At 42.8% G+C, this 11,629-nt stretch overlaps 1 pseudogene across 1 annotated transcript; it reads left to right on the forward strand.

Annotated features, from left to right (window-relative positions):
- Positions 1-1,467: 1,467 nt before the first annotated feature.
- Positions 1,468-2,470, forward strand: LOC308415470 (S-adenosylmethionine decarboxylase proenzyme-like; annotated as a pseudogene). The gene has a single exon. The product of its transcript is annotated as an S-adenosylmethionine decarboxylase proenzyme-like (transcript).
- Positions 2,471-11,629: the final 9,159 nt, after the last annotated feature.

Consider the following 11,629-nt stretch of genomic DNA (forward strand, 5'->3'; position numbering starts at 1 on the left):
CAGAACATGAGTGAAGAGAGGAAGGAGAAAGGGGAAAGAAAAGAGAGGGAGGGGAGAATAGGAGGGAACAGAAGACAGGAAGAATGATGGAAGTGTGAGCAGTAGGGAAAATCAAGATGAGAGAGGAGTTTAGAAGAGTTAGGAGAAGAGAAAGGGAGGTGGTAGACAAAGAGTTGAGTAGTAGGACAATAAAAGTAGTAGGACAATAAAAGGACAGTGGAAAAACAGGACTGAGGAAGGAGAAAAGAGGCAGGAATAAAATGAAGAAAGAAATGGGTAAAAGAGGTTGTAGAAAGAGGATAGGAGAAAAAACAGAAGGGAAGAGGGAAGAAGAAATTGAAAGGGGAAGAAAAGGGTAAGAAGGATTTTGAGGGAAGAGGGAAAAGGAGAAAATGGCAAAAGTGTGTAAGAGAAACAAGAATAAAAAAGAGCATTGGATAGATGAGGGGAAAGCAGGGGAAAGGGAAAGAAAAGGAGGAAAGAAGAGGGTAGAGGAGTGGATGAGGGTAGATGAAGGGAGATTAAAGAGGAGGGAAAAGAGAAGGACTATGAAGGAGAAAGGAAGAGGAAGGGACAGAAGGGATGTGGATAGAGTACAGATGAGGGGAGGTTGAATTTAAAAAGAGAAGGAAAAAAGACAGAAGCCAAAAGAGGAAGCAAGTGAGAAAAGAAAGGTAGAGCAGAGTATGGAGGGAAGGGAAAAGAAGAGGGAGGCAAAGGTAAGAAGTAGAAGGAGGCTAGAAGAGGAAAGAGCAAGAAAGTGGAGGGAGTAGAGAAAAGGGGTGAAGAGGAGAGAGAGGAGAAAAATGGAACAAGGAGGGAAGCTATGGAGAAGGGAAGTGAAGGTAAGGATGAAGAGGAAAGAAGAAAGAAGAGCAGGGAAAAGGCACTAAAACGGAAGGAGGAATAGGAGGAAAGGGGTAGGGGAGTGAATAGAGCAGATGCTTTGGAAAGTAAAAAGTTTCAAAGGAAAAGGATAGGAGACAACTATAAAGAACAGAAGAGAGAAGGAAAGTGAAAAGTGGGTGTATCGGGAGGAAAGAGAATGTAAGAGGGAAGAGGGTTAGAAGAGAATGGAAGACAAAGCAAAGACTCTGGAAGAGGAAGAATGGAAGACGAAGAGCAGAATAAAAAGAGAAAAGAGGCTTACACTGTATGGCCAGCGACATTAGCTAGCGCTCGCTCAACTCTAACGGGAAAGCAGCGGACTACAAGAGACTGAACTGTATCTGCCTCTATTTCCAACAGACTCACATTCAACTTTCACTCACGAAAACTAGCCGGGAAAATTTTATTAGACCTTTTTTTTAAAAGTTAATATGAAATTATAGCAAAAAAAAAAAAAAAAGGAACCTGAACTTTAGTAACACAGCTGGAACAATCAGCAGCGGCGGCAGGAGCGGAGGGAGAAGAGATTTAATTTAGTTGATTTTCTGTGGTTGTTGGTTGTTCACTAGTCTGACGGTGATGGAAGCTGCACATTTTTTTCAAAGGGACCGAGAAACCGCTAGAGGTCTGGCTTTCCAGGCAGCAGTCCGACGCAAGCCAGGGATCTGGGGATCTTCGTACCATCCCAAGATCTGAGTGGGATGTCCTTCTGAAGGATGTGCAGTGCTCAATTATAAGTGTGACAAAGACTGACAAGCAGGAAGCTTATGTACTCAGTGAGAGTAGCATGTTTGTCTCCAAGAGACGTTTCATTTTGAAGACATGTGGTGCCACCCTCTTACTGAAAGCACTGGTTCCCCTGTTGAAGCTTGCTAGAGATTACAGTGGGTTTGACTCAATTCAAAGCTTCTTTTATTCTCGTAAGAATCTCATGAAGCCTTCTCACCAAGGGTACCCACACCGGAATTTCCAGGAATAAATCGAGTTCCTTAATGCAGTTTTCCCAAGTGAAGCAGTATTTGTATAGGACTATGGATTCTGACTGTTGGTACTTGTATACTTTGGATCTCCCAGAGAGCCGAGTAATTAATCAGCCAGATCAAACCTTGGAAATTCTGATAAGTGAGCTTGACCCAGCAGTTATGGACCAGTTCTACATGAAAGATGGTGTTACTGCAAAGGATGTCACTCGTGAGAGTGGAATTCGTGACCTGATACCAGGTTGTCATTGACGCCACACTGCTCAATCCTTGTGGCTACTCAATGAATGGAATGAAATCGGATGGAACATATTGGACTATTCACATCACTCCAAAACCAGAATTTTCTTATGTTAGCTTTGAAACAAACCTAAGTCAGACCTCCTATGATGACCTGATCAGGAAAGTCGTGGATATCTTCAAACCAGGAAATTTTGTGACCACCTTGTTTGTTAATCGGAGTTCTAAATGTCGCACAGTGCTTTTTCTCACCCCAGAAGATTGACAGTTTTAAATGTCTAGATTGCCAGAGTGTTATGTTCAACGATTACAATTTTGTTGATACCAGTTTTGCTAAGAAACAGCAACAACAGCTGAGTTGATTAGAAAAAATGAAGAAGAAAAAACAAAAAGAGAAGTCACATGGGAGGTGGTGGCTGCTTTCTAGATGTTGATCCTAGGGGCCATGCTGGCCATGACCACCACCGTATAGTTGCAGAAAGCCCTAGGTGTAATGACAGTGTAATCATTCTGAAGTGTATGCATTACTATATCAAGGAGTTAGATATCTTGCATGAATGTTCTCTCCTGTGTTTAGGTGTTCTATGCCACTCTTGCTGTGGAGCTGAAGTGCATGTAGAAAAGAACTTTGACTGTATGAATCTTTACAACACTTGTAAAAGAGATTCAATTTGGTTTATGCAGTGTAATATTTCTGCAGGCATTGTCCAAAATACCCCACAGACAAGGCTTTCGTCCCCAGTAGATGCGGCCTCAGCTGACCATCTGCGACAGTTCTATTAAATTGCTACCAGAGTTTTTACATCCAGTTTCCTCCACTTTCTAGAGCATATTCTCTACTAATGATATTCACAACCAATTTTTACTTCCTACAAGTGTTTTATGCAATGGCAATTAAAGGTTTTCTTCCACATGTTGAGTCCTTGTAAGAAAATGATTCCAGTTGCTTGTTTTGTGTTCTACTGCTTTAATAGTTGTTCCTGCATTTATAGTCCTATGATTTTTTTTACTACCCCTGACGAGGCAATACACTGTTACACTGTGGGCTTATATCATAATTGTACACCCCAGATAGGAGTTTGGAGATGGTTCCTTGCTTAATTTTTTTCTAAGACATAGAATGTGGCCTCTTTATTGGCATGAACGTCGGTGGAAGATAAATGACAAAACTGAATGTATCAAATGAAAAGAATTCAGTCTCCAAGGGTGATGAGCCCATTAAAAAAGGAAAACTCTGTGGAATTGATAGGCTATGCAGTGCACTTTAATTAGCTTTAACAGTGTGCCTACCATGCCTTCACTAACTTACTAAGTAGTGACAGGAATGTCCACTAAGTCAAAGCAGAAATTTAATCCTAAACATTCTGGCCTCAATGCCACCATTGTCACCAATTTTTACTAAAGGACATTTTAATTTGAAGGAGAATTGGTAGTTTCCATCTGTTCTGATGGAAACTCAGCCATTCTCTGTAGTCTCGTGTTTTGCCATGGTTTTGGATGAGCAAATGAATGGCTGACCAGAGGGAGGACCCTCCAGGTTACTCAGCCTGGAGACTGGATGAATGGATGAAATGGAGCAATATTCTGACAATTTAAGGGCACTAGAATTTGGGGGCTTTCAGAAGTCAGCATGTTAGTGGCATTTTCAGATACTGTGGGATTTAAGCGAAAAGAGAAAACTGGACTAAATTCCCTATTTATTGCCCTCCTACTGTTTCCTTGGTAGTTTCTGGACCGATACAGTAATGTCTTGTTCCTCCTGTATTTATAACGAAACACTTTCTTGGTGTTTCTAAGCATAGAATCTACTTGGTTTCATTGGGAAGCATTCAGCCAGCTTTATCAGTCTGAGAGAAGAGGTGGGGATTGAAGGAAAGAGGGAGAGGAGAAAGAAAGAAAAGGAAGGGTAGAAGAAAGAATGAAGAATGAGAAAGGATGAGGAGGGAAAGAAAGGGCAAAACTGAAAAAGAATAGGGGAAAAGGAAGGAAGAAAGAAAGGAGGAAGGGAGTAAGAGTAAGATAGATAAAGAAGGGAAAAGATAAAGGGAGGGAAATGTAAAAGGAGGATGAGGAAATAGGAAAAGATAAGAGAAGGAAAGAAAAAAAAGAGAAGATGGGGAAGAGAAAGGAAGGAGATGGAGAAGTTAGTAAAGGAAAAGGAAAGAGCAGGGAAGAAGAAAAGAGGATGGACAGAAAACTATAGTAGAGGAAATGGGACTTAAAAAGAGATTCAAGAGGAAGGATGAAAAAGGAGGAGAAAAGGGAGCAAAGAGGCAGGAGGAAGAAAAAGGAAGAAAGAGCAAAGAGGATGAAGGATGTAAGAGGTGTGAGGAGGAAAAGGGAGGAAGCAACATGGAAGAGAAAGGAAGAAGAGTAAGGAAAGAGGAAAGTAAAGGAAGATGGGGGAAAGAAAGAAGAGGGAATAGTAACAGACTTGGTGAGAGGAAGAAAGAAGAGAGGTGAAACAATGGTACTGGAATGGTGATGGAGAAGAAAGAATCAAAAATAAGGAGAGATGATGGAACAAGAGGTAAGAATTAGGTAAAAAGGGGAGGCAATGAGGGAGAAGAGAAAAAAGTAGAGAGAGATGTAAAGAGGATAGAAGATGGCAGTGGGAAAAGGAGAGGAGAGAAATGGGAGGCAGGGGGGATGGAGGGATTTGGAAATTTGAGGAAGGTTGAAAGAGGAGGGGGGTGAGAAGAGAAGAGGGAAATGGAAAAAAAGGAAGAGGCAGAAAGAAGAGCAAAGAGGATGAGGAAAGGATGAAAGTGGAAAGGGGTAGGAGAAAAATAAGAAGAAATGGAAAAGTAGAGAAGCCTGAAGGAAAGAGAAGAGGTAAGAGGAGGGGAAAGAAAAGAACGAATAAGAAGAAATGCAAAAAAGAGAAGAGAATAAGAGCAAGGTGGATAGAGTAGGGAGAAGCAAAGTGTGAAGAAGGAGGAGGACACAGGAATAGAGACAGGGATGGAGTAGGAAAGAGATTGGAGGACAAAGGGTTAGGTGGAAAGAAAAGGACATACTAGGAGGGTGTAAGGAAGAGGGAGAAGGAAACATGAGGGAAGAGGGAAGAGAGGAGGGGGAAGGGAATATAGGAAGAAGGAAGGAAAGAAATTGGAGGAGCAAAGAGAGAAGATGGAGGATGAAAATGGATGGAGGAAAGAAGAGTGATCAAAGGAGCCACGGGAAGAGTAAAAGAAGGTAAAAGAAGAAAAGCCAAAAGGGAAAGATGGAACAAAGTTGGAAATATGGAGGATAAAAGAAAAGGGAAGAGGCAAGAGAAAAGATGAGGTGGGAGGGAAAAGGAGGAAAAATAGAAGAGGGAAGAGGTTGGTAGAGGACCTAGTAGAAAAAAAAAAAGAGGAAAAGGGAAGAAGAAAGAAGCAGATATAAGAAGGAGGTAAAGAGAAGAGAATTTTGCAAAGGGGAGAGAAGTTGAAAGAAAAGGAAGGACGGGGAGAGAAGAAGAGGGAAGTGAGAAGTGAAAAGAAATTGAATGGGAAGGAGGAAGAGAAGAGAAGAATGGAGGAAAGAGAAGAAAGGAGAAGAGAAATGGAAAGTGTAAAGAAGCCAGGAGAGAAGTTAGATGAAGTATGAGGAGGGAAGAGTGAAGGGGAATGAAGAGGAAGGAGCAAAAAAAAAGAAAGAAAGAAAAGAGAAGTAGAGAGATGAAAAAAGAATAGGAAGGGGAAGGAGAAGAGCAAGGAAAAAGAATGGAGAGAGTGTGAAAGAAGAGGGAAGAAAGACTAGAAATGATGAACTATGAGAAGAAAGTAGAATTAAAAAATAAAAGAGAAAATGAAAGTTGAGCAAAGATTGAAGAGAGAAGAGGGTGAAAGTAGAAAATAGAGGAGGAGGAGGAAAGCTAAGAGGTGGGAGCAGGGGGGATGATGGCAAAGAAGGGAATATGGAAGAGGAGGGAAGTGAAAGGAGAGCACAATAGGTTAGAGGGTGAAAGAGGAGAAAAGAGAAAGGAAAAGAGAAAAGGAGTTAAGAGGGAAGAGGGAAGAAAAGGGGGAAACAAAAAGAGGAGAAAGAAATAAGGGAAGATAGATGAGAGAAAAAAATTAAAGTGGAGAAAGAATAGAAGAATGAAGGGGTGGTAATGAGGTAGAGTGAGTAGAGAAGATTCAGATAACAGCCAAGAAGAAAGAGGCAAGAGGAGTGAGAAGGAAACAGAAAGAATGTAGAGAAGAGAATAGGAGGGAGTAGTGGGTAAGGGGAAAGAGAAGAGAGACCAGAAACTACAAGGCAAAAGAAAATAAAGGGGTAGGGACTGGTAAAAGTGGAAGAGTGAAGAGTTAAGAGGGAAGAAGAGAAAGAAAAGAAGGAAGAGGAGGGAGAACATGAGAATGGGAGGAAAACGATAGAGGTGGGGGAAAGAGAAAGGATGAAAGAGAAGGGAAGTGAAGAGGAGGGGAAAGTGAAGTAGAAAGAAGAAAAATTGGAAGAATGAAGCTGAGAAAAGAGCAATGAGGGATGAGTAGGGAATAAAAAAATAGAGAAATGATGGAGAGAAGAGGGAATGTGAGGGGAAGGAGAGTGGAGGGAAAGAAGAGGGAAGAGTAAATAGGAGAGTGGACAAAAGAAGCAGAGAAGGAAAATGGATGGTGGGATGCAATGAATAGAAGGAAGAAGGAAAATGAGGGGGAAAGATGTAGTACAGGAGAGGAGCAAGGATGAAAGGAGGGAAGTGGACGGAGGAGGGCTGATGAGGGGAGTGAGGAAGAGGTTGGTGGGAAAAGGGAAGGCAGGGGACGATGAACTTCAAGGCAGAAAGGAAGAGGATGAAGGAGGAAGAAAGGAAGAGGAGGGAGAAGGGGCAAGTGGAGGGAGGAAGATGTAGAGGAGATGGAGTAGAAATGAGAGAGGAAGGGAAAGAAGGGAATGTGGAGGGAATGTGTGTAGAGAGAAGGATGGAAGAGGATAGTAGAGGGAGGAGTGGAAAGGTGTAAGGAGGTGATAAGGCAGAGGGGGGAGAAGAGTGAAGTAAAGGGAAGAAGAGAAAATAAAGGAAGAGGGAATGAAGTGAAGGGAGTAGGGAAGAGTAGTGTAGAGAAGGTAATAGGGAAAGGATGGAGGAGAGAAGAGGGGGAGTAGGAGGAATATTAGAAGAAAAGAGAGGATGGAGGATGAGGAGGAGAGAAGAAAAATGATAGAGAAGAAAGGGAGTGGAGGGAAGAGGAAGGGGGAAGAAAGAAAAGGAGAAAAGTGCCAGAATGGAGGAGAGCTGAGAATAGTGAGAAAAATAAGAGGGGCAGAGGAAGGACTTAGGAGAACAAAGGAAGAAAGATTATCAAAAGTGGGGAGGAGGAGGGAAAAGAACAGTTAAAAGGAGAGGGAATATGAGGGAGGTGGGAGTAGAAGGAGACAGAAGGGAGTAAGAGGGAGGAGGAATAAGGGAGATGATGTAAGAAGGAAGGAGGAGGGAGGCAGAGACAAGAGGTGAAAAAAGGGAAGGAAAGGGGTTAGGGAAGAGGAGGAAAGAAGAGGAAGGAGGTTAGAGAGAAAATAATGGAGAGAGAAAGAGGAGGGAGGGAATGGGGGCTGAAAAGGAATAGTTTGGTGGGAAGGAGGGAAGAAAGAAGAGGAGTACAGAGGAAACAGGAGGAAGGAGGTAGGAGAAGGAAGATGGAGGAAGCAGGAGAAAAGAGATCATTGACTGGAGAAGACAAAGAAGAAAGCAGGGTAGAGGAGGATGGAGACAGGAAGCAATAGGAAGGAGTCACAAGGAAGAAAAGAAGACTAGGGAAGAAGATGACTTAATAGGAAGAAAAAGGAGCAATAAGTGAGGGAAATAGGGAAGTGGAGGAAGGAGGGGAGGAGATAGAGGAAGGAAGAGAGAAAAGAAGGTTGAAAGAAAGAATAGATGGGGGACAAAAGAGGGAGGATCAAAGAGGAGGGAGGGAGAAGAGGAGAGGAGAGGTGTGAGAAGGTAAAAGGAGAAAGGGGAAAGAAAAAGAAACCTGGAAAGAGAGGAACAAAGGGAAGAGGGTAGAGGAGGAACAATCAGAGAGGAAGAAAGAAAAAGGAGAATAAAATAAGGAGAAGAAAGATGAAAGTGGACAGAAGAGGATAGAAGAAATTGGAGAATGAAAAGGGGTAAAGAATAGTAGAGGAATGAGTAGAGGGGAAAAGAGAGTTAAGGATGCTAAAGTAGGGAAGGCAAAAGGTGAGAAAGAGTTTGGGAAAGAGGAGAGTAGAGGTAAGAGTGGGAGGAGGGAAGTCAGAAGTGGAAGGAAATGGAAGTGGGAGTGAGGAGGTATACTGGCTGGTTTTGTGTATCAACTTGTCACAATCTGGAGTTATCAGAGAGAAAGAAGCCTCCCTGGTGGAAATGCCTCCATGAGATCCATCTGTAAGGCATTTTCTTAACTAGTGATCAAGGGGGGAGGGCCCAACCCATTGTGGGTGGTATCATCTCTGGGCTGATAGTCCTGGGTTCTATAAGAAAGCAAGCTGAGTAAGCCATGGGAAGCAATCCAGTATGCAGCATCCCTCCATGTAAGTTCCTGTGTAAGTTCTAGTCCTGACTTCCTTTGGTGATGAAAAGCAATGTGGAAGTGTAAGCTGAAAAAAAACCTTTACTTTCCAACTTGCTTCTTGGTCATGATGTTTTGTGCAGGGATACAAACACTAATGAAGGCAGGAGGGTAAAAAAAGGGAAGAGTGAAGTGGAGTAAGGAGAGAAAAATGAAGAGGAGAAAGAGGGTACAAGTAAGGAAGAAGGAAAGGAAGAGAAGAAAGACAAGGAAGAGTATGGAAAAGAAAAAGAAGAGAAAAAAGAGAAGAGGATGGAAGTGGGAAGGGAGGGATGATGGAAGGATAAGGAAAAGGAAGAGGATGGATAGGGGAAAAGGAAAGATGAGGAAGAAGATGGAGAAGGAAGAATGAAAGATGAGGGAGAAGTAGATAAACATGGCCACCCACCCATCTCAAAATTTTTAACTTAGAATTCATCCTGTCTAAAGGATAAGCAGGGGCAAAATGGAGCAGAGACTGAAGGAAAGGCCATTCAGAGACTGCCCCACCTGGGTATCCATCCCATCTTCAGACAAAATGCAGACATTATTGCTGGTGCCAAGAAATGCCTGCTGACAGGAGCCTGGTATGACTGCCCTCTAAAAGTTTCTGCCATTGCCCGATCAATACAAATTCAGATGCACACCAGACTCAGTGCAGGAACCACAATGGAAGAGCTAGGGGAAGAACTGAAGGAGCTGAAGGGGATTACACCCCTGTAGGGGAACAATATCAACTTGCTGGGTGACACAGAGCTCCCAGGGATTAAATCACCAACCAAAGAGTACATATGGAAGGACCCATGGCTCCAGTTGCATATGTAGCAGAGGATGGCCTTATCTGGCATCAATGGGAAGAGAGGCCTTTGGTCCTATGGAGGCTTGACCACCCAATTAAAGGGGATGCTGGAGGGATGAGCCAGAAGTGGGTCTTGGAGAGAGCACCCTCTTAGAGGCAAAGGGGAAGGAAAGTGGATTGTTGAGGGGAAACCAGGAAGGGGAATAACATTTAAAATGTAAAAATAATAATAATAATAATAATAATAAAATGATTAATAAAAAAGGAAGGAGGGAGCACTGTAGAGGGGAGAAGGGAAGTAGAATGAAAAGGAATGTGAATGAAGGAGGGAAGAGAAGGGAGAAGAGCTGAAGAAAGAAGAGACTGGTTAGAAGAGGAAAGTGAACAGAAAAGTTAAGGGGGAATACTAGAGAAGATGGAAGTAGAGGTGGTGTGGGGAAGGAAGAGGAGGAAGTAGAAAGGAAGAGGTGGGAAGAAGGAATCAGGAAGAGGAGTGAAGTGGAGAGAAAAGTGTGGAGGAGGGAGTGGGAGAACAAAGGACAAGGAGGGAAGATAGAAGAAGAGGAAAGAGGAAGTGGGAAGGAAGAGAAAGAAGTAGGAACAAAGAGTGTGGAGAGAACATACTAGGTAAAAAAAAGGGAACAAGGACGGAGAAAGGGGAAGGAGATGAAATAGGAGAATAGAGGGTATTTGGAGGAAAGAAGAAAACAGGGAATAGGAAGGAGAGAGAAAATAGTGTGAAAGAGAGAAGGAGATAACAGGGTGGAAGAGGAAGGAGAAGGAAAGTGTGAAGAAGAATGAAGGAAGATGATGGACTAGGGAAGAACAGCCAGGAAGAGGGAGGTAGAAGAGAACAGAAGATGAGAGTTTAGAGACTAGAAAAGAGAAGTGGAGTGCATTCTGAGAGGAAAGAATGGAAGAGGAGGAAGGAAGGAAGATGAGAAAAAGAATGGCAAGCAAAGAGAAGCTCTAGGAAGAGAAGAGGAGGGAACAAAGAAAAGAAGAGGTGGTAAGTGGGACTAGAAGAAAAGAAGCAGAAAGTAAAAGGGGGTTCATAGTGAGGCTAAAAGGGAAAGGGGGAGGAAGGAGAAGATGAGGGAAGAGGAGAAGTAAAGGGAAAGGGAAGAGAAAAAAGAGGAGCATTTAGAGAACATGGAAGGAAAGATGAGGGAAGCAGAAAGGAAGAAGAGGGAAGAAGTACTAGAGAGAGGATAGTGGAGAAAAAGAGGCGGGAGAGAGTTGCAATTAGGAGTAAAGGAGAACAGGAGGAAGAGGGAGAGAGATTGAAGAATAAAGGAGAGGATGGGGAGAAGGGAGTCAGGAAAGAGAGGGATAAATGAAGACATGAGTATATGGAGGACTAAAGAGTAAGGAGGAAAGCAGAAAAATGAAGGGAGAAGAGGTGAGAGGAGGAGAGGGGAGGACAAAGAGGAAGGAGAGGTGATTTTAGTTGTAAGAGAGAAGTGGTGGTAACAATGAAGAGAGAAGAAAAAGGAATTGGGGTGAGAAAGTAAGAAAAGAGAAGGGAAGAGGATGAAAAATGAAAGAGGGAGGAAAAGGGAATATTAGAAAGGAGGGAAGTGGATAAAGAGTGGGAAAGAAAGAGGATGGAGTATAATGGAGAGAGTTAGAAATAGAAGGAAGTACAAAGAAAGAGTAAGGAAGAGAGAGACGGAAGAAGTAACATAGGAAATAAAGGAAATAACAGAATAGGAAGAGAGAAAAAGAAGGGGGTAGGGAAATGCAGGGAAGAGGAAAGATAAGAGACAGGGAGGGGAAAGAAGAAAAAATAGGGAAGAGGAAGGTAGAAAAGGTAATTAGAAAGAGGAAGGAAAAAGCACAAAAACAGGTCAGAAGAAAGGGAAGCAAATAACAGTGTTATTGTTTGAAAGAGGGAAGAGAAAAAAAGAGGGACCTGGAGGACATAGAAGTAAGGTAAGACTACAGAAGAGGAAGGAGAGAAAAGGAGAAAGAAAAAGAGAGGGAAGAAGAGAGAGGAAGGAAGAGGACGAAAAGAAAGGGGAAGTGTGAAGGAGGGAAGAGGAGCAATAAGGAGAGAGGGAAGAAAGGGAAGTGAGAAGACAGGATGGAGGTAGGAGGAGGGAAGGTGAAGGAAGAAGAGAGAATTAAAATAAGGGAGGAGGAAAGAGGAAGTGAAGATCAGAGAGTGTATAGAGGGTAGAAAGGAGGAAAGTGTAAGGAGG

This window comes from Micromys minutus, assembly GCF_963924665.1.
Source record: "Micromys minutus genome assembly, chromosome: X".
Lineage (NCBI taxonomy): Eukaryota > Metazoa > Chordata > Mammalia > Rodentia > Muridae > Micromys > Micromys minutus.